The sequence below is a fragment of the Pogona vitticeps genome, chromosome 12 (assembly GCF_051106095.1).
Source record: "Pogona vitticeps strain Pit_001003342236 chromosome 12, PviZW2.1, whole genome shotgun sequence".
Classification (NCBI taxonomy): Eukaryota; Metazoa; Chordata; class Lepidosauria; order Squamata; family Agamidae; genus Pogona; species Pogona vitticeps.
This window is the reverse complement of record NC_135794.1, coordinates 20,779,916-20,802,289: the sequence shown is the minus strand read 5'-3', so window position 1 is coordinate 20,802,289 and position 22,374 is coordinate 20,779,916. Positions and strand designations below refer to the sequence as shown.

The 22,374-nt window shown below is 43.1% G+C and overlaps 1 protein-coding gene across 9 annotated transcripts in view; it reads right to left on the bottom strand.

Moving 5' to 3' along the window:
* The window catches only part of AKAP13 (A-kinase anchoring protein 13), a 211,561-nt gene that overhangs the window by 145,886 nt on the left and 43,301 nt on the right, over positions 1-22,374 (bottom strand). For all 9 annotated transcript variants that reach the window (XM_072981791.2, XM_072981794.2, XM_072981795.2 and 6 more), the window contains one exon: positions 7,297-7,389. The gene's annotated coding sequence lies outside the window, so the exon portion shown is untranslated. Of the gene's footprint in view, positions 1-7,296; positions 7,390-22,374 lie in introns of those variants that run through there.

Sequence of the window (22,374 nt, the reverse complement as noted above, 5' to 3'; positions counted from 1 at the left end):
CACTTCACCCACAATGCAAAGGCTATTATTAGGAAAAGGCTGCATGGCCATGCTCTTAAGTGTTTCCTTTTCAAATTTAAAAAGGGCACGACCCATATGTCCTGCATGCCTCCCCCCCTCCATTCTGCCTCCACATCTGCAGTACAGATTTAAGATGGTTTCACCGTCGCGTCCGTTTGCCCCAAGGAACGGTTGACGGTTGCCTTCTGCAGGGAGGGGAGGGGAAAAGGAAATCTTTGGACTCCCCACCAAGCTATAATTTCCAGGATCCTTTCACAGAACCCATGACACTGAACCGTAAAGTAGCATGAAACCCATCACATCGCTGTGTCCTCTTTTTAACTCTCCACCCAGCTAAAAACATACACCTTCTGCTACTTCCAGACTGAGATTGTTTCTACATGTTATGCTAGCCACATTATTTAGGACAGTTTTGCTAATCACAAGGAAGTCAACAGGAGCCATCGAGGGCACTGGGACTTGCCCTCATCTCTCCCCACCCCTCACCTGAGATGTGATTTCGGACATTTTTCTTGCTGGCATTGGTTTGGCAAAGTTTGGGGTGAGGAAAATGGAGTGCGGCCCTTAATAAAGATTCCTTCTGATTTATGCAACTAATAAAAATAGTTATGGGCAGGAACCTGCACAGTAGATTGAACTACAGCACCCCCTCAGTAAACCAGTCCTTAGTTTTTAGTTTACTTCAACTGGCACTTACTGTCTCCATACATTCACTTAAAGAGATTCTGGTAATGAGAAAGGCTCCATTTTCCTCACCGTTCTTCTTGTATAAAAACAAACACCATATTTTGTGTGTTACCCTGTTACATTACTGAGCTGAACAGCTTAACTGACAGCATAACTGACGGACTGTCTGGTTACATTGCGGACAGAACACTTCGCTCTTCACTGTTAACTCAACAGAACCCTGACAAATAAAAATCCTTAAAGGCATCCTATAAAGGCTATTTCAGTCCTTTTTCTAGCCTTTGTTTTGTGTAAACTTTGCCTACCCAACAAACAGCACACAATCCATTAGACCTAGAAACCAGCCTCGCCTCTTTTTGTTTATTGTTTTGTTTGGCCGATTGTTTGTTTGGCGTGGGGAGCGTTGTTTGCTCCTTTTTGTTGTGTGTGCGTTTCCTTTGGCTTTTTTTTTTCTTGAAATGAAATTAAGGAAGACAGCTGGGCTCAAACATCCCATCCTGCACTATTCAGCGGTCCAACAGAACCACACAACCCAGTCTCAACCTTTAAGGACTAGATGGGCCCTTTTTTCCTTGTTCTTTCTCATCTTTAAGGCTAACACACACCGCACAGCAGAGAAAGGTTCGTGTTGCGTATGTCTGGTTAATGTGAATTAAGCCATTATCAAGCAGTGTGATCTCTCTCTCTCTCTCTCTCCCTCTCTCTCTCTCTCTCCACCGTTTGGTCTCTCTCTGCGTCTCCCTCCCTGAGCTTCAGTGTAACAGACCCTTTGATGAACAGGTATGAAGGATTAAGGAATAGCAATTTAGAACCATTAGCTACACCATTAAGCTACAGCAATTAACCCATTAGCTGTACAAAAGGACTGATCCTCCTCATAAAGATGAAAATACCTAGATCAACACAATCTCCCTTGAATTTCTGGATTCTTTTTGCAGATATATCTATGAGGACTTTCTCTGAGGATCTACACTTAGCAAATTGCCATTACACATGGCTGTGCTCAGTTCATCCCAGCTGTCAGAAAGAGAGATCATTTTCCGTTCCGGGAATAGAATGGCAGTCTCCACATGGACACTGGAGATGGTCAACGTCTGGAGGAACACAGGTTGGCCAACCCTGGTGCAGACACCCACCAAGTAGAATGAGCCAGTATGATTGGTCCAAGGAAGCTTCCACGGTTACACAGAAATGAAACCAAGAAATGCAATATTCAGCGGTGAACCCAATGTTCTTACTGGAGGACGACAGCTTGGTGGAGCTGCTTCCCGCATCTCCACAAACTTTCAAGGGATGGGAACTCAAGTTGTGGGACTCGATGTCAAGTCAGACTTAAGTTGCACTGGGAACGTGACTCGGGTTATTTTTTTCAATGACTCAACTCATGACTGGGAACAAACCCACTCCCCCCTTTTTTCGGGGGGGGGGAGACTTGGCGGTTGGGACTTGGTACCAAAGACTCAGACTCGCGACTCAGATCCAAAGACTTGCCAGCGGCCCTGCTTCCAGGTGACCCCATAATTCAGGTGCAACCAGGGCTGCTCTACAATGTATGGGGTTGTCAGAGCATCATCGACCACCATGGAGCCCCGAGAGACGGAAGTGCAGAGTGTCTCGATGCAGGAAGGAAAAGCAAGGGGAAAGCAGAAGGCAATGTAAGCTGCATGGCTTGCGACTGTAATAGTAGATTTTGGTTTGGGTTTTGCCAAAAAACAAAACAAAACAAAAAAAAAAAGACCTCCAAGGCCACATAAAGCCTACAACTTATATGCTTCCCATTGTGGCTTGCATCCAAATGGATATTATTTCAGAGGCGAACGCACACATCCCAAAAGCGAAGCATGACAACCTGTATATTGCAAAGACAACATCTTGCTGTTTTTAATCCAAGCTTTGCTTAAATTCATTCAACGGCCGAATCTGCAGTAAGAGAAGCAAAGCTCTCCCCCCCCCCCCCCCGGGTTCTAGTCTACGTGTATTTTAGCAGACACACCAAAGGGTAGATGTCAAAACAATTACACTGAGATATGACGTATGGAGAGGCACTAGCATTTTACTCAATTAGCAGCACACAACACGGAGGCAACATGAGGATGCTGAGATCAAAGAAGGGGGAGCCGACAGCCCTAAACCACTTTCAGACTTACACAATGGCCAGTCTTAAGAACAGGTCGGCTCCAAAGAGATTGGGGGGGGGCGCAGAATTGTCTTCTAAAATCTGCTTTAAGAAAGAGTAACAGAGACAGCTTTGTATGTAATGATGCACAGGCACACAGGACAGACACACAGGACTAGGGCTGGAATCCTATTAGCTTTCATGTAAGGTCTGTGTTAACTGATCACAACTAAATGTAGCTAACTGACAAGGTACACATCACAACTTGCTGCAGCAATTTATGAAACAGCAAGAGGATTCTGGTTTGATTCCCCACTGTGTCTCCTTGACATGGGCTGGACGCAGTGATTTATAGGATCCCTTCCTACTCTGCATTTCTATGATGATGATGACTGACGATGACAGCAACGAAGGTAGGTGATGAAAAGTGTCAGGCCCACGGGTGCCCCACAAATTAAGTCTTTACATGACAGCAGAGGACAGGGCAATTATCTGTTGAGATTTCAGCTATAAAATCTCAGCTTTCATCTTTAGGAATGGCAACGCCCCTTTCTAAACTTTAAGAGACACAAAGGTTTGGTTGAAAACGGATGATCAGTGCCAGCTGAAAGAACGGAAGCGTTATCTGCTTCGGCATGTCAAAGGCCAAAGCAAAGGTTCAACGCCCGGAAGCATCTTGCGATAACTAGCAAAATTCATATTATTTGTAGTAATAAAAATTGATGGCTACTAGAAATTAGGCACTCACATAGAAATTAGCACCAACTTGAACAGCCTTGATTCTGAAATTTAAAATCTGACAGATTAAATGGCTGGCTGGCTGGATAGATGGACAGATAAATGGGTGGGTGGATGGATGGATAGACAGACAGACAGATTTTATTTATTACTTTAATTTATATGCTGCTCCATTAGTGCCGAAGCACTATTCCAGGCAATTGACAAAGGATTAAAACAAAGCTTCATGACAAAACACTAAAATATAACACAAGTCGCCATAATGTGGCAAGAGCATTAGAAACAGACAAACAAACATAGATCTCTGTGCTATGTTACATTCAGTTATAATCATGCACTAAATAAATGAATGAATTGCCTGACTCAGAGAGAATATCCAACAGCAAACAGCCTCCTTTCATAAATAGTCATTTGCTACCAAGGGACTTGGCTGTATGACAAGGATGACCGGACAAGCGGGCCGGCTCCTAGCAGATGGATCTGTTCAATGCTTGATGTCGTCAAAGTTAGTGACGCAAGGGGTGTGGTGTGTCTTATTTGGTGCAAAGGAGTCCCAGGCATGAATATGAGGCTGCCTCCTTAACCGAGCTATTCAAAGAGAAGTAGGGGAAGGGAGTCAAGGCAGGAGACCACAGAGAGGGGACAAAAAAAGATGCTGGGATGCAAGCTGAAGTCTAAACAATAGAACAATTGTGCTGCATCCTTGACGGTAAGAAGAAGGATGTTTATACAGAGCTTCAAGGAATGGCGAGAGTGCTGTCAGGGGCTGCTCAGAGCATGGAAGCAATTTGGCTCCAGTTCTCAGAAACGGCCTCAGTTGAAAAGAAGGCTCTTGCGCCACAGCTGTGGCTTTTCAAGCTGTGTTCCGAGACGCACAAAAAGGGAAGAGGACCAGCAGCGCTTTTGACTATCCCTGTTCATCTTATGCTGTTGGAAAGTGCTGGGAATGTCCCAAGAGGCAAACTGAGAGCCCACGAAGCGGCGAAGAGACCCAACAGCCTAGGTGTTCGGTACAAGAAACTTTCTGCAACTCAAACTAGAGGGTCTGGTTTGTTGTATCTTTTCTTCCAGAGGTGCTCCCTCGAGCGACAAAAGAAGTCAGATTGTCACAGCACATGATTTTTTTCCCCCCTCCTCTGTATCTTGCATCTAGCGTGCTTCTCGTCTGCACGTGGCCACTGGTAGGTCAATACAGATTTAATCTGCGAATCTGATGGCTTGAGGCCCTTGCCTCTGAGAAAGTCCTGTTGTGGGGAAGAAAAATTAAACCTAGAAAGTTATACGCCACTCCCCCCCTTGATACTAAGGCGTCAAACGTCATCCACAGAGCCCTGACGTTCGAAGCTCTTGCACTGCTATCTTGTCCAACGAAGGCAAAAAGAAATGAACGCCGCTTGTTAGAAGACAGGCCAGAAGGAGATGAGCCAGGCAGCAGCTGTAGTAAAGACCGCTCTCTCCACTGGGAAGGGGATCTATATTTAGAAAGGACAGGTGTATAAAACAAAGACTCTCAGCCTACTGCCCTACTTCCGTGGTTGCTACAGGCAGCCGCGTTAATGCTGTGCAGATATTAGAGAGCTCACTTAACTCCTTGTTTGCCTCCATTAACATCCGGAAGAAGAACACTTTGAAAAGGGGAGACAGGACTTGATCAATACTTACAGAATAAGAGGCATTCCTCTCTCGCACACATACCTATACCAGACACAATGCGCACCAACTCTGCCACCATTGTCAGCCCCACTTCAGGTAGTGAGCCTCCAGCTCAGCCCACAAGCCACCTATTATTCTCATTATTATTTAAAAATGCTAGACAAAGTCCACCAAAATTATAAAAACACTGACTTTAGGAGTAGTATTCTTCCTGATCTTAGCGTTACTACTCTACGTATCTTTCCATGTTACCTGCTCTAACAATTTCCAATGCATGTTGAAAACAGCTATTACTGTATTTTGCAAGCTTGCCCACGTAACCCGACCTCCCATATATTTCAGTGACAACATAAATATTGTTTATTGTTTGTTTATTACGTACATACACCGTTTCAAACCTTTGTATCAAATCTGTTGCATTTGCTGTATATTTATTATTGCGGTATATCACTTTGAAACTTTAAGGTCTAACCAGTTTATAATTATTCCTAAATCAATGAAGCCTAATCATTTACATTCATACACCACCTTTCCTCAAGGACAGGGTTGATAATCTTCTTCCTCATTTTTAAATACAGGCAATGGTATGGGAAAAAAACAGAAAAAGAATGATATTGTCCCATTTAAATTGTTTAATGCACAACTGTTCAAAGTAAGTTCAAAATTAACTCAACAACATGTACTAAGATTTCTATAACTGGCTGACAGAGCCTTGATTTCAGTCCTTAATTTCTAAGTGGAATGTGTTTGTACAGTCCCGTTATGCTGAATGAAAATAGCATTTTCATATATGCAAGAAGCTAAATATACAAGTATAGTGAAGTGTTTCTAAACAAATCTATCTTGTGGGGGGCTATCCTTTGGTAGACATGGGGGGCTGGCAGGACTACTTCAAAAGTCCATTTGAATAAAACCCAAATAATTCAAAAGAAAGAAACATCAACCCTTTTCTTGAAATCGTCCATCCTCAAATTTGGCCATCATTGCCATCTAGAGGGACCTTTTCGGCAAACTGAAAGAAGACAACAGGCAGACCAGCGACGCCCCCGTCTCTAACACTCTCTCTAAGAACGGAGGACAGTCACAATTTTTCTCCACTTTGGAGAAAAATTGTGCTCTTACTCCTTAACCACTTCCACATCCCCCACAAGGAAAAAAGCACCCCAGGTTCAAATCCCCAACAGGAACCAAACCCTGGAAACACTCACCATCTTTTTTTGGCCCCGTCTGCGCTCTGTTTCAAATAAAACAAGACATACAGGCACGGCAGCGATGGGTGTGTAAAAGGGATTATCAGTTGCCTCTAATAATACTGACTGAGCTCCACTTCCTCATAAGCCTCTTTTCCCTCGTTCAGAATCTGCAACACAATGCGCCCTGTTTTGCCACAAGTACTGAAGCACACAGTTGGACAAAGAATGCCCAATAACTCAAACCCTGTCACTCATTCAGCCTAGAAAGGTATGCGGAAACGAAAGCCCTAAACACCCCATTCTCTGCCTCATTGTTACGCTCTTGCCATTTTTCCAAATAAATAATCCTGGTCCGTTAGGCTTTTATATACAAAACAGCAGCCACCCGAGCATAACTCTGCAGGCTCTTCCCGGGCATCTGTCTACACGCCCTGCAAAGCTGGCCGCAAGTCAGAGCGACGTCAGAATGAGGCGGTTCTCAGGCTGCTGCAACTAAGAAGCAGAACTCTCCTGTCACATATCCTCAGGTAGCATCTAATTTAAGACAACCATAATAGGTGCCTAATAGGGATGTGGTGGCACTGCGAGGGACGTGGTAACACTACGGGTTAAACCGCAGAAGCCTCTGTGCTGCAAGGTCAGAAGACCAGCCGTCGTAAGATTGAATCCATGCGCCGGAGTGAGCTCCTGTCGCTTGTCCTGGCTCCTGCCAACCTAGCAGTTCGAAAGCATGCAAAAATGCAAGTAGATAAATAGGGACCACCTCGGTGGGAAGGTAACAGCGTTCCGTGTCTAGTTCTGTCTGGTCAATAACATTTCTTGAAAAGTAAAACATCATTCTATCCTGTTCCCCCGCCCCCAGGAACAAAGAAACCAAGGTTGACTTACTGTGACTGCATGAAGCAGCATGCAAGCTTCAGCAACTTCGGTCAAAACAGTAGGAATCGAAGACAGAGATCCACCATAAGTTAAGGCTGGGTCCTGATGGGAAAAAAAAAAGAAAGAAAGAGAAAGAGGAGAATTATTTAGAATGAAAAGTGATAACAATCTGGAATGAACAGTGCATGAACAGTGAGACAGATTTAAGCATTACTATGGCACTAGAGATGGTTAACTGCTGCCTATCCAGCACTGCTTGCAAATCACAGGCAGCAGCTCACATCTTAGAATTTCTTACAAAAATGTTGCTTCCATACAGAAAATGAGTATGTAAGGGAATCCCTTATGGGCTACTTTTCTACATATAGGGATATTTTAAAAATATATGGAAGCTTGATCCCGTGTTCTGAAATAGTAAATCAAGAGACAGTTTTGCTGCAGTTACACCATATGTCAGGAAAAGCAACAACTGAAAAGGAAATTCATACAGTAGTACTGTGGGAAATTTCTTGATATTGTTCCCAAAGCCCCAATGACTACAGGACAAACTGAAGTGTGTGTCATCTACAAGCGAGATGTTTCAATTGCCAGATCTCTATTTTGTTAGTTTTTCCAGTTCTTTATTTTCAACTCTGGCATCCCTTGAAATTGCAATGTCAATGATCCAGACATTTATTCGTTCTATTACTACTATATCTGGTGCATTATGTTCAAGGTGTCTGTCAGTTTGAATTCGGAAATCCTGCAAGATCTTGACTTCCTCATTTTCTGACACCTTCTCTATCTGATGTTCCCACGGGTTTCTGGAGGCTGGCAAGTTATATTTTTTGCATAATGACCAGTGCACTAATTTTGCCACTCTATCATGTCTAATTTTGTAATCTGTTTGTTCAGTTTTTGGACATTCACCAATGAGGTGTGACATAGTTGTATCTTTTTCTTGGCAGAGTCAATATCTGCTGCTAGAACTAATTCCTTGGATCTTAGCTTTTATCACATTGGTTTGGAGTGCTTGTTCTTGTGGAGCAAAAGTCAAGCCTTAGGTTTCTTTCTTAAAGGTCCCCAGTTTTAGCCATGCCCATGTTGAGTTATTATCATGCTTTCCATCAATATTTCTCAGGTTGTCCGTGTAGTGGTTTATTTTTTCCAGCTGTTTAATTCATTTTCAGATTGTTATTTCTTATACTGAGCTTTTGTTTCTGTCATTTTCAAAATATCCTCCATTTTCATTACCTTAAGTAATTTTTCTCTGCTTGTACTAACATAATCATTAAGGCTTCTTTTTTCCTCCTCTACTACCTGCTGTATTATTATTATTATTATTATTATTATTATTATTATTATTATTATTATTATTATTATTATTATTATTATTATTATTATTATTATTATTATTATTATTATTATTATTATTATTATTATTATTATTGAGATTGTTTTTTTATGAAAACAGCAAGAGCCAAATGCTTCGGACCTCACTCTCAACATATTCCCCCTGCTGAGGTCTAACATAGGAAGCGGAGAGAAAAAGGAGATAAAGTTCAGCTTCTCACCTTTCAAACTTTATTTATGAACATGTAAAGAATCCCAGCTACCCTCTTTCTGAGCCTGGAATAATTCCTTTTTTAGTCTGACAAAAAAAGGGGGGGGTTGTTATCCAAGTTCGGCCTCCTTCACATCTTTTTTTGTTTTGAACATACGTATCCTTTTAAAGTAGGACATGCTCATAAGATATTTTGATACCAGCTGAAAACAGCAGTCTTGGACAAGGATGGAAACACATGGCCCTCTGGCAGCTGTCGGAACACAACTCATAGCATCCCTTCCTTGCGGGCTAAAATGACTATGTCTGATGACAGCCATGGTTCAAAAACATCTGGAGGGCCACAGACCCTCCACTCATGATCTCACACTTGTAATAATAATCTTAGAACTGCAGAGCAGGAAGGGATCACATAGATCAGTGGTCCTCAACCTTGGGCCTCCAGATGTTCTTGGACTTCAGCCCCCAGAAATCCTGGCCAGCAGAGGCAGTGGTGAAGGCTTCTGGGAGTTGTAGTCCAAGAACATCTGGAGGCCCAAGGTTGAGGACCATTGGCATAGATCATCAAGTCCAGCTCCTATCCCGGAGACAGATTGGGGAACTGAACTCCCAACCTAGTCAAAGGCCTAAAGGCAGTGAGCTATCCACTTATTCTAGAACACCTTGCGGAAACGCCATGTGAAAACATTGGCAGAAAGCAGAGTTCGCTGCCCAGCACAAGTTATAAAGCTATCCCCTGTGCAAACGCCACGAAGGCCTGGGAGAACACAAGCAACTGCCTCCTCGTGCAATACGTGTTTGCTCTTCGCCTCCTTTATTGACTTATGAATCATCTTCTGAAACCTCACTGGTCACGCCAATTCCCAGGACAAACCACTGCCCAGAGCCAACGCCACAAATTGCCACCACAGGGACCCAGCCCTCTTTAACTTAAGCAATCCATTTGCAGCCATTAAGCACCTTTAATCTGAAAAGCAAGCTCAAAATTGCCGTCTCTTCCAAATTGCTGGCTAATGGAAGGTGTTTTGCTGAGATAGGGATCTTCTATTGCTGTAATGAAGGAAAGAGTTATCCCTGCCATGCATAGAGCAGAAACTGAGGCTCCGTGTCAGAACACATCTTGTGCGTATAGTGCTTGGAGAGGCAGTGTGGTGCAGCAGGTGCCAGGAAAACTCACTGGGAGACCTCGGACCTCCTCCTCTCTCATTTCTTCCCTGCCTGACTTTCTACTTCACAGGGTTTTTTCTAAGACAACTTGGCAAGGTGGATCACAAACACACTAAGCCAATCCAGGTTCAACCACCAGCACCTCTATTGCAAAAAGGCAGTTGTGAGCCACAGAAAAGACGGCTGTCCAGGACTCTGAAAAGTGACGAAAAAGTATAACAAATAATATAGGGCAGATGAATAAAGAAGACTGGGGGCGAGGCATTCCCTCCAATTAACTCTGTTACATGCAGGTATGTCACCTGCAGTTTTCATGGTAAAGCTCATCCCGCAGAACAATATCTCTGCTCAAAAAATACGGCAATCTGAACCAGGCAAAATGCATGCAGCATCTTTTGTGTCAACGGGAACGGAGCTGCTTGGAACACAAGAAGAGACAACCAGGAGCTGTGCTCAAATGTGTGTTGTGTGTGTGTGTGTGTATCTACCCTTGTGCACAAGTAGGTGTAAGACACATCTAGTCCAGTACTTTAACTAATGCCAGATCACAGCTTTTCCAAGGACTGGTGACTTTTTAACTAGAGATGCCAGCAATAAAGAAGATGATGCTGATGAAGGTTCTACTTTTTGAATGCCTTTTGGGGTCCTTTTTTTCTTTTTTGGGGGGGTGGGGTGGAGGCTACACACTTTTGGGTAAACGTGAATTGTTAATCATACCATAAAGTGACACCTCCTCTAATCCAATTATAGAGAACGAATTGGTTCAGAGAAGATATTTAACTATTTTTTTCCCCAACAATAAAAGCGATTCCCAAGAATCAGCTCGGACTTGTTCCGTGCAGAAACCTGTTCTGCCAGCAAGCAGCATGCCCCCTCCCCTCCATCCAACTTTCAAGTTCTTAAACAATCATCCTCATCCAGGCATGCGCAGAGCATCAGCTTGGCAGAAATAAGACTTTTCTGTACTACAGCAAGAGATGCTCACTGGGCATCACCGACGCCCAGTAGCTATTTGGGAACTACACCAGCACATTGGCTGACCCATGTTACTCCACGTGGCGAGAAGGATCGGCAGCAGAGGAGAGGGTGCCATAAAGCCAGTGTTGTCTAAAAAGATACGTTTTTTCCTGTAGTGATGTATGGAAGTGAGAGCTGGACCATAAAGAAAGCTGACCACCGAAGATTGGATGCTTTTGAATTGTGGTGCTGGAGGAGGCTCTTGAGAGATCCCTGGATTGCAAGGAGATCAAACCTATCAATTTTGAAGGAAATCAACCCTGAGTGCTCACTGGAAGGACAGATCCTGAAGCTGAGGCTCCAATCCTTTGGCCATCTCATGAGAAGAGAAGACTCCCTGGAAAAGACCTTGATGTTGGGAAAATGTGAAGGCAAGAGGAGAAGGGGGATGACAGAGGATGAGGTGGTTGGAAAGTGTCATCGAAGCGACCAACATGAATTTGACCAAACTCCAGGAGGCAGTGGAAGACAGGAGGGCCTGGCGTGCTCTGATGAATGGGATCACGAAGAGTCGGACACGACAAAACGACGAAACAACAACAACAAATCGTCTAAACCAAGATGGAGGGGGACCCATGAGGGAGGAATCATTTCACAAGAAAGCAAAGAGAGAATAGAAGGGGCTATACCATCAAACAGCCGAAGTCCTAAATTACAATTTTGTTCTGAAGCCACTCAGTCCAACTACCTTCCTTCCCCCCCCCCCAAGACATCAGTTTAAGATACAGCCAAAACACACTGCATTAACGTGAGTGGCCTCTCACGACCACCACATCACAAAGGGGATTTATTACCTGAAGCTTAAAAGTAATTAGTAATTTGACAAAGCCAGAAGTAGCAGCTGTTCCAAACATCTCTCAAGAGGAAGCAAACTGAGTTTATAACTATGAGTTGGATATTTAAAACTTAAAATACAAATAAAAACTCATCACAGATCTGTGGGGGTAATATATTGTGGCTTTGGCAGTCACATACAAAGCCTGGGCGCACAGGGCGCTATAATCCAATACCGCTTTGTCCTACGAGATTTTTGCAGACCATATTTGCACTTCTGCACTAGGCCAAATCAACAGCCCTGTAGTCTAAAAACTATTTTTTTTTACTTCTTATTGTTTTTAATTTTCATTGTTTTAAGGTTAGTATTCTTGCTTCTAAATACCAGAAAGACCATAATATCGGTTGCAATTTTTTTCCCCTCACGCTGCTCGGGTGCCAAAGTGGGAGAACTTTGAACCTCTGAGTCACAGCCCTTTTTAACACACAACAGTTGTTAAGACGAGAGCCATCTGCCCAGCACCATCGGTAAAGGTTAAACCAAAAGCTTTAGAAGACTTTAAAGATCTTGCTTGCGGACACGAAGCTGGAATGTGAAGCTTCCAGATTTTTTAAAAGTACAGTTAAGAAACTGAGATTTATGAGCATTCCTCTCTTTTTTTGGAGCGGGTAGGAGGGATTATTTCCTTACCCAACAGCAATACAAAGGAGACCAAAGGTATTTTCTTCCTATTAATCCAGGGACAGGTAGATATGAAACACAAACATGGAAGCCAACAATAATAATAATTTTAAAAAACCCAACAACAACCTTCAGATAGTTTCTCAAGAAGTCACACACACACAATTTTCTCTTCACAGACCTGCTGCCAAAGTACAAGACCTCTTGAAAACTTTGTAAGAAGCAGGAGACGACTAAACCCTATGGAACAAGGACCCTGTCTTCAAGTATATGCCCTGCACAATTACAAGAAACCGTGGAAAGCACAAAGCAGAGAACACTCAACTGAGCAAAATCAGGGCTTCAGCCCAACTTTCAAACAAATATGTCAATTCATAGTTTTTTTTTTTCTTTTTAGGGAAGAAACATACATATTCCCTCTTCTCTTTAATGGTGTTCGGCGTCCAACAGAGAGGAGGGGTGGAAAATACCATAGTTTTGCTAGCCAAGGGTTCTTGAAATATTTCCACCAAGACTAAGGATTGCAATATCTGGATCCGACAATAGAATTCCCCCGATTCGCTCTCCACAATTTTTACTGGAGGAGCACAAGATGTTTTTCCCCCCATACTTGTAAAAGGATTCATCTTTTGATCAGCAGGACGGCAAGGAAGGGGTGTAGAGGAAAGAAATAGAGATGAATCGCTTTGCTTTAATTTTGCAGGGTGACACAAATAATTCAGTTACCGTCCCTCTTCCATCATCCGGGACCAACAACTTCCTGTCCTTCCACAACAGGAGCAAGCTGCAGAAATCAACGTTTTCTCAAATTGCACAGGGGCTGGGTTATTTTGCTCAGCCCTGCTCCCTGATGAGATGGAAGACCTCACTTTTTAATTAGTCATTTGGTCCAGAAAAGCTGCCCCTGGTTCTTTCTCTCTCCTTCTACACCACGGAAAAGAGCGATCCAGAAGGGAAACACCCAGAGGGGTCAGAGAAATGGGATAAACAGACCCGGGATTTGTTTTTCTACCTTAGTAAACTGTTCCAAGGACACAGTCTATTGGATAATCTATAAATATTTCAATTAAATAAACTGCTCAACGGAGAACAAGAGCAGGTTGCGAATTAAAGGCAGTTTTTGTGTTATTTGTCTGACTGTTCATAATTTTATTGTTCTTGCGTTTATCATACTGAAAACCACGATGAAGTGCCTTGCACTAATAGGGCAGTATACAAAAGCAATCAATCAATCAATCAATCAATCAATCAATCAATCTCAAAGGCCTTTCCATTAGCAGTTTTAGGCCACTTTAGCTGCCCAGGGCTCTTTTCTTACACAATCCTTGTATTTGTGGGTTTCGTGCAGTCCTTAGACCCACCTTTGCTGGAGAACGGCACAAAATCCGGTCAAGCTAGAGCAGCGAATTTTATATTGCCCCCTCGACTACAAATCCCAGCATGCTGTGCTGTGGAGCAAAGACACCGCTGGTACCAAAAGGCTGTTAATTGTGTCACGAGGTTTGTGTATGTTTCGCCCTCAACACAAAACACACATCTCTGTGGTGGGCCATTTTTTTTTGAGGCCACTATGCTCGCAAAGGTTTCATCCGCCCTCCGTCCTCATGCCCTGCAGCTGAAAAGGTGGGGGAGGGAGGCCCAAAAAGTCACGAACGGAAAGTGGAGGCAAGGGGTCTCAACCAAAATTGTTCCTCTAACAATAAAAAAAAATGGGGGGGGGGGGAGTTTGGAAAGAAAAGAAATGGCTGCGAGTGGCCCCTTTAGCCCACCATGGAGATGGGGGACCACGTAGCCCTCCAGAGACGGCCGGACACGCCACAGCCCTAAACTGATGGGAGGCGGAGGGCCACATGTTGCCGACCCTCTTACTTTTGTGGGGGCGAAGGAGGAAAAGAGCGAACCAGTCCCCTCCACCGCACATGAGTAACACAACCCTGATGTGGTTGCAACAGGAACTTGCTCATACCCAGGGCCAGAGTCCAGCCCAATTCTGTTCCAAGGCCACCCTGAAAAACCCCAGTGGGTCGGCTGCAGGGCTCACCTTGTGAATGAACCTCCACAGGTCCTGCTGCCATTTGCAGAAATGGATTCCGATTCTCAGAACCAAACCCTTTGGGACACAAAGCACGGCAGTTTTCTGTTGTGATGTCACTGTGGTTGCCATGGCGGGAGCCGTGGAATAAAGGGCTTTTAATGCGGCAGGACAGAGTTCCGGCATGAAGCTCCTTTGGAAGGACAAGAGTATGGTCAGGGTGACCTACCCTCTGAACGCCCTAACCCTGAAGAGAGGAAATGAAATGCACAACGATGTGCATTTCTGGCTATAAACAAGCAGCAATACGGAAATTGCAAATTAAGCCACCTTACTCTGCCCTCGGCCTTGATTCACCTTCCTAGCATTTTTTTTTCTTCTTCTCTCTCTTTCTCGCTTAATGCCATCCTTCATTCCCCTGGATAACCAAGCCACGTGAAGGATGTTTTTCCTCACCAGGTATCCTTCCAGCCAGCCACCTTCCCTCAGCCTCAGCCTCCTCATTCTTGTCTGTAATTTGAAGACAAGAATCCTGTGCTAATTGAGGGAAGGGTTAGAGAGAAAAACATGCAAAAAATATTCTAGAAAGACAAGAATTCTTGGTTGGGCAACACAAGAGATGGTTTGTCACCTGCTCTCTTCCCTTGAACCATGCAATATCAGAATTTTTAAAATGCACAGGAACTCCTAACTGACTGTCTGTCTGTCTGTCTGTCTGTCTGTCTGTCTGTCTGTCTGTTTAATTCTATTTATACCCCGCCTATCTGGTCAGTACGACCACTCTAGGCGGCTTACGACATAGAACGCAACACAAATATAAAAAATTATAACACAATTAAACAATTCAACAAAATTTGTGCATTGTTTTATTTTTAAATTCCTTCTCCAAACCCATGAAAACCTAAGGCAGCAAAGAGAGAAAGGGAGAGAGAGGGAGAGAGGGTATGTTTAAAATATTTTTACCCCCACCTTCCTCCTTAAAGACAACCCAAACATCAATCACTAAAAGACAATATTTAAAGCTAACAATGGTGCTTATACAAATACAAAAAAGGATCTAACAAATGCCACACTAGAGGAGATGAGCATCACTAAAACACATTCAAAGCAGTAAAGTACAACAATCCATTTAAATCCCCACTCAGGCAAATTGTGAGCCGCCCAGAGTAGACTATGTCTAGATGGGCGGCATATAAATGCAATAAATAAATAAAATAAATAAATAAATCAGTCACCCAAATTATATATTTAGTTATTTTTTTAAAAAAAGCTTCTATCTAACCTTCAAGCCATTTTCACACCAGTCAGCGCAGCTAACAACAACGAAAAGGTATATAAAATACATTCATCCCAACAGTATAATCAAAAATGAACTATTACATGGCTCCATGGTTTGGGAATCTGACTGTGGAACTGGAGGTTGGGAGTTCAATTCCCCCACGGCACCTCCTTGGCTGGGGCTGGACTGGATGACCCCAGAGGGTCCCCCTTCCAGTCCTGCAGTTCAACTATTATATTATTATTATTTAAAAACAGAGGGAGAAAAAGAGCACAGTTAAGTGTTAAATTCAAGGTATTTACCATGTGGCAAAATACCTACTACTGTATATATATTCAATGCATCTTTCTTTGTCTCAAGTTCAAGACGTCAGCTGATCCTTCACACCTAAGTTTTCAGAAGGAAAAAAAAAGGGAAATGCATCGTGAGTTGGGTCTCTAATATAGGGATTTACAGTTTGCAATGACCACTGACTGGGCTAAGGGGTTCAAGTGCTTGTTTAAATCAACAATCAACATGACATGGCTTCTCTCTCAAGGTTTTGGTGACTCAAGAATCTCACTCTGTCACTCCCCTGTTTCACAGGACAAGCGTACCTTATTCTTGTTTCCAGCAAGAATACTACGGCAACAGTACAAACAGCTGATTAGGAAAGGCCACTGCTATTTGTTTAGTGATTTATAAATCTCCACTCCTAACACAGTTCGCAAACACAAAATATTTTGCAAACAGAAACCAGGGTCAGAGATTATTTTTAAGTCATACTATTTTTTTTCATCATCACCGTTGTTACCATTAATTGCAAGATTTGTGTATTTCAAGCAAACCTCCCTAAATTTATCCCCCATTTCTCCTGAATTAAAAAAAAAAACCTGGAATGTAAGACCAACAAAAATAGCACCATATAGCACAACAGCCAGATTCAAGCTAAAACAAAATGAGTAAAAACACCAAGACAAACACAGCCCGTCAGCAGTACAGGTTTGATTTTGTGTATCTTGTATTTTTAAACCCACTTTCAAACGCAATGTATCCAAAGCAGCTACCAAAACAGAGAAAAGGCATTAGCATCACCAACAAACCAAACAGTTATTTAAAGATAAGAAAATCAAATGCATAAATCTTTGTATTTAACTGACAGATTTTTTTCCAATATTTTAAAATTGTTTTTACACTTAATTTTTAATCTTCATATGTGTTGAATTGTCTTGTAAGTAAGATATTCATAAGTTTTAAAATTCCTTATTTTATCTTTTATTTTCCAAGCTGCCTTGGGTCCCCCATTGGGTGTGTGTGTGAAAGGTGGCCTATAAATAATTTAAATAACTAAATAATACAGAATAGTTGTTTGAAAAACTAAGGGTACTAAAACACAGGGTTTACAGTATTATTACTGAGAATACAAGACTCTCAGAATAAAACAGCTTGAAAAGTATCCCAATTGATATGTTCCTGGCTGCAGAAGTATTTTAAAACTCAATAATTAATTTCTTTACATATTTAAATATTTCAAGAAGTTGTGATTGGTGATTTTACCCACGTGACCACTTTCACAGAACTGTTTTACTCTAATCATCATCATCATGATGTGCCATCAAGTCAATCCTGATTTATGGTGTCTCTTGCCGGGATATTCTAGATAGAGAGAACTTAGAAGCCGTTGGCCATTCCCTTCTTCTGGAGACACCTTGGAAATGTGAAGCTTGCCCAAGGCTTACTCAGAGGAGGCACAGAGGAGAATTAGTATACAGTGGTGCCTTGCTAGACGATGATAATCCATTCCACTGAAATCGCTGTTTAGCGAAATCATCGTCTAGCGAAAAGCATTTCCCCATTGGAATGCATTGAAACCTGTTTAATGCATCCCAATGGGGAAGAATCGTCGTTGTCTAGCGAAGACTGGCCATAGGAAAGCCGTTTTGCAAACTGTCGATCAGCTGTTTAAATCGCTGTCTTGCGAAACTTAGGTCCCAAAAACACCTGTTTTGCGAGCGCAGAAGGAGCTGTCAAAATCGTTGTCTAGCGAAAATTGTTTTGCGAAGCAGGGACCAAACATTGTCTAGCGAAATTCCCCCATAGGAATCACTGTTTTGCGAATTGCTATAGCAATTGCAAAAAGTCAATGTCTAGCTAAAAAACTGTCATGTGGGGTAACTGTTTAGTGAGGCACCACTTGTATTATTAGTAAGAATGTTAGTATGGAGGGCTAAATGCTTTGGCCAGATTCTCTGGAGGACACTCATATTTCCTGCCTCCAGTTGTCTCATGGGTCTCGAACCGAGTGGTCCTCCAGAAGTACTTTTAGCCAGCTGGCCATCACCAAACTCCTACTACAAGCAGAGAAGCACAAAGAGGAGGAAGGAGAGAAGAGAGAAACAGAACTATCCTCATCACTGGTAGACAACAGAAGGTCAGAGGATATTCCCCGGCCACAACAGAAAGTACCCGTATCGGGAAACCAACGTACTGTATGTTGCCATCAGGAAAGAAAACAGTGCGCGAGCTAGAATGAAGTTCAGCTTGATACGAATATGTTTATTTTTTTAAAATCAAAATCAACAATTACCACTCAGAGAAAAAGAGGTAATATTTGCAGCTTCCAAAACTTGTCTAATCAGGAAAAATGGAAAGTCCAGTCATGCCACAAGGGTCTGTTTCATAGCCTGGGAGCTTTCTGACTCAGTGGGCCCACATAAAAGCCAGCGAGGAGAACTGCACATTCATCCCCTTTTTTTTTTGCATTCGAAGCAGGAGCCCCTTGCTTTTATTGCAATGCCGCGGCATGCTGGGACCACATATAAAGCCGATGGACAGGGAAAGGGGAGCGGGGCGAGGCGGTCAGAAAAATAAGATGCTCCAGCGACTCCTAACAAGAAACCATACTGGACCCAAAGGGCGCCTGCTGAAAAATCGTCACTTCTCATAAATTCGTCTGCACAAAGGGTCGTGGAGCGTCAGCAAATGCTAGTAACCCAGCGTGCAAGAAGGCCAGGATTTAAATGTGCAGTGGATCTTTCAACCGGAGAACGTTAAGTAGAGATTTAACTTCTCTGCCCGGCCTGCCAGCCCGCATTAAGCTATTGAGTTTGCTTTGCATCACCTTCTGCCTTATATAACTGGAGTCAGAAAAGGTATGTTTATTTATGGATTTCTAAGCAGTGTTAAATCTCACCGTCAAAAGCAGAACTTTTGCTTCAGAGTAGGCAACTTCTGCCCTTCAGAATATTGGACATCCATCATCCTAGTCTGCGTAGCCAACAGTGAAGGATGATGGAAGCTACAATATCAGCAGACACTGCCATCCCTGCTTTAAACAATGAAGAATTATACATCTACAAAAATACTAGAATGAATTAATGCTTATAATCATCATCACAATCTTAGGACTGCATAACTGGTCGGGATCCTATGGATCATCGCATCCAGTCCCTGTCAAGGAGGCCCAGTGGGGGAATTGAACTCTGGCTCTACAGCCAGATGCTTAAACCACGGAGCTATCCAGTGCTCACCCACTGATGGTCAGAAAAACACATGGTGTGCACCATCACCACCCTTTAGTTCCCCAAGCTGAGCTTCTAAAAAAAGGACTACCAAAGTTGAAGGTTACGGAAAGCAACCGTTTGGATGAATAAGTACAGCAGGCAGGTGAGACAATAAAGATAAAATGCCACAAGATGGAAGCAGCTTGGCTCTATCGTGTTGTCTCCTACAAAAGCCGTTCCTGGAGGGTGCTGCCTAGGGAGGCAAGAGAGAGGACGGAGGAGGAGGAGGAGGAGAGAGAGACTGATAAATAACTGAGATAGTGACGGCAACCCTAAAAGCAAGGTCATGGAGAAAGAGGAAGATACAGAAACCCCAGGTGTCTGACAGACAACAGAAGGAGGCACATGGGTGCAAAAACAGACTTTAATCACATCTGCAGGGGTGTGTTCTGGACAAAATCCAGCTGCTAGAATTGCCCAACCTTACTAGGGTGGATGATGGGGCCACACGGGAGAGAAAAGGAAGGGAGAGGTCAAAAGGAAAAAAAGAAATAAAACACCAATCACTTGACTCTGAAGGACCCAGAGATTATCCTTTGCTTGTAACATTATTTGGAAACTCGGAAAAGAAAGAACTGCCCTATTATACCAAGAGTGACCAAAAACTGCAATTCTTTTCATATTTCGGCTAGACAGAAATTGAGGTGTCAGAAATCCTCATGGGGAGAGAACATGAGCATGGTCAACTTTTCCATCTCTGTTGTTCTGACATGTCATCAAGTCATCTCCGACTTATGGGGACCCCATGGATGAGCGATCTTCAAAACGTCCAGACCTCAACAGCCCTGCTCAACTCTTATAAACCCAAAGCCGGTGACTTCACTGGTGGAGTCAATTCGTCTCATATTGGGTCTTCCTCTTTTCCTGCTACCTTCCTCCTTCACCAGCTTTATCCTCTTTTTCCAGAGAATCCTGACTCCTCACGATCTGCCCAAAGTAGGCCAGCTTCACTATCCTTATTTTCATTTCCAGAGAAAGTTCTGGCTTAATAGGACCTATTTGTCTGTCCTTCTGGTAATCCACAAAGCTCTCTTTCAAATGAATCCATTTTTCCCCATCCCTAAAATCAGACCAAGTGTTCCGTATAATCCATTGTTGCATTTCCAGCAGGAGTCAGCCAAATGCCTCTAGCAAAACCAAAGAAAACCTCGATGGCAATGATCACATCCAGGAATCGTTCCCTGCCACTGGTAAAAGGTTGCAGGATTCCTTCCGGAAATGGAAAATCTAGCTAGACATTCTCCCTAATAGATAGATAGATAGATACCTCCATGAACATACCAAAATTTCAAGAACACCATACTGTTAATTGGGATTATAATAGGACGCCCAACAGCTTCGTGTTGTTCACATTTTGAATGGGACCCAAATGATTTCATGCTTCCTGACACATCAGGACGTATTTATCCCCTCTGATTCATGCCTTTAGGAATTCTGTGATAACCATTTTTAGATTTACGAACACAGCAATATATTTATAACAATGTGTATTATACAGGAAAAGTATGTAAAATATTAACATTTTTTCAATAAAATGCATACAGAGGCATACAGTGGTGCCTCGCAAGACGATTGCCTCGCAGGACGATTAATCCACAAGACGATTAGTTTTTGCAATCACTATGGTGCCTTGCAAGATGGATTTTTCTATGGCCATGCTTCGCAAGATGGTTCCCCCCCGAGACCAACGCCTCGCAAGACGACTAAATTTCATTCGTCTTGCGAGGTTCCCATAGGGAACCTTGCAAGACTTTTTTTTTTTGGCAAGACAATGATTTTTGCAGAACGAATTAAAATCATCTTGCGAGGCACCACTGTATTTGGGTGGAAAAGGGGGATACAACAGATTTACATATGGACATGCACAAAACTGGCATGGAGCACAAGGAACCTGATTCAAATGTTCTGTAGCTAGAGGCATTTGAAAGCACTGCTTATAACCTTCGGCATTTATTTCCTTACTTACTTCTCTGGCACTTTGATCCTGGGTGCACACCGCTCTTGCTCTCCCCTTCACAATAACCCTACAAGGTAGGCCCAGTGGAGAGATTGTGGGCAACCGGTCCACAATCCGCCCAGGGAACCCCCAGCTAAGTAGGGTCATGAACCCAGGTCTTCCAAGTCCTGGTCCAACATTCTAATAACGGCACTATCCTGCATCTGGATCTGCATATTGCGCTGAAATGAGTAGGCACGCATCGTCTAGTCTACCTTGAAATGCGCAGAGTATGAAGACGACGGCTGGTTGAATGATCGTTCACTAGAGGAGCAAAGCGACCAAGCAAGGTATCAGCCCATTCTTACCCTCACTACAAAAATGTCCGACAGAGTGGCTTTTGTTCGCGTCTGAGTATGCACAGCTCTTTGTGCATTGGCATTATATTGCAAATGTGGAGAACTCCAAGGGCCAGGTATGAATTCAACAGACCCTTCGCCAAGGTCCAACTTAAAGCACCGTTGTGCCAATGACTTGTTAAAATGGAAAGCTGCCTCGTTAAAAAATAAAATACTCCCCCACCCCATTCCTGCCACCTCAGCTGGTACACAGGAGTGCTTTCATAGCTACCCTCACTAATGGATCACTTCCTCCTAGCAAGTCATTAAGGGCTGCAGAAAGATGAGCCTTTGTTCCTGGCTAAAAAGCACCCTCCCTCCCATTGGGAATGGCTGCTAAAAAGGTGGAAAGTGATGATGGAAGAGAAAGAAAGAAAGAAGGGAACCCCTTCCCCATTTCTCCAAAGAAAATTGGGGTGGGGGGGAAAAGAGATCAGTCATTGACTCAGGTTGATGCAGGCTTGCTTGCTTTGGGCCCCATCCTTTACAATCATCACTTCCTTTTTTAAAAGTGAGGCCACCAAAAAAAACCAGAAAACAATCACAACGTACTCTTGACAGAGGTGTGCTTGAGAGCACACAGAGATGCATCCAAAATTACCCAGTTGCCAGTTCAGAGAAACCGTCGCTCTCAAAGCCTTCAGTTTATTTTAGAAGGAATACGATTTCGGAATGACAGAAGGGCAAGAAAAGATAAACCTGCCGGCCATGAACGAA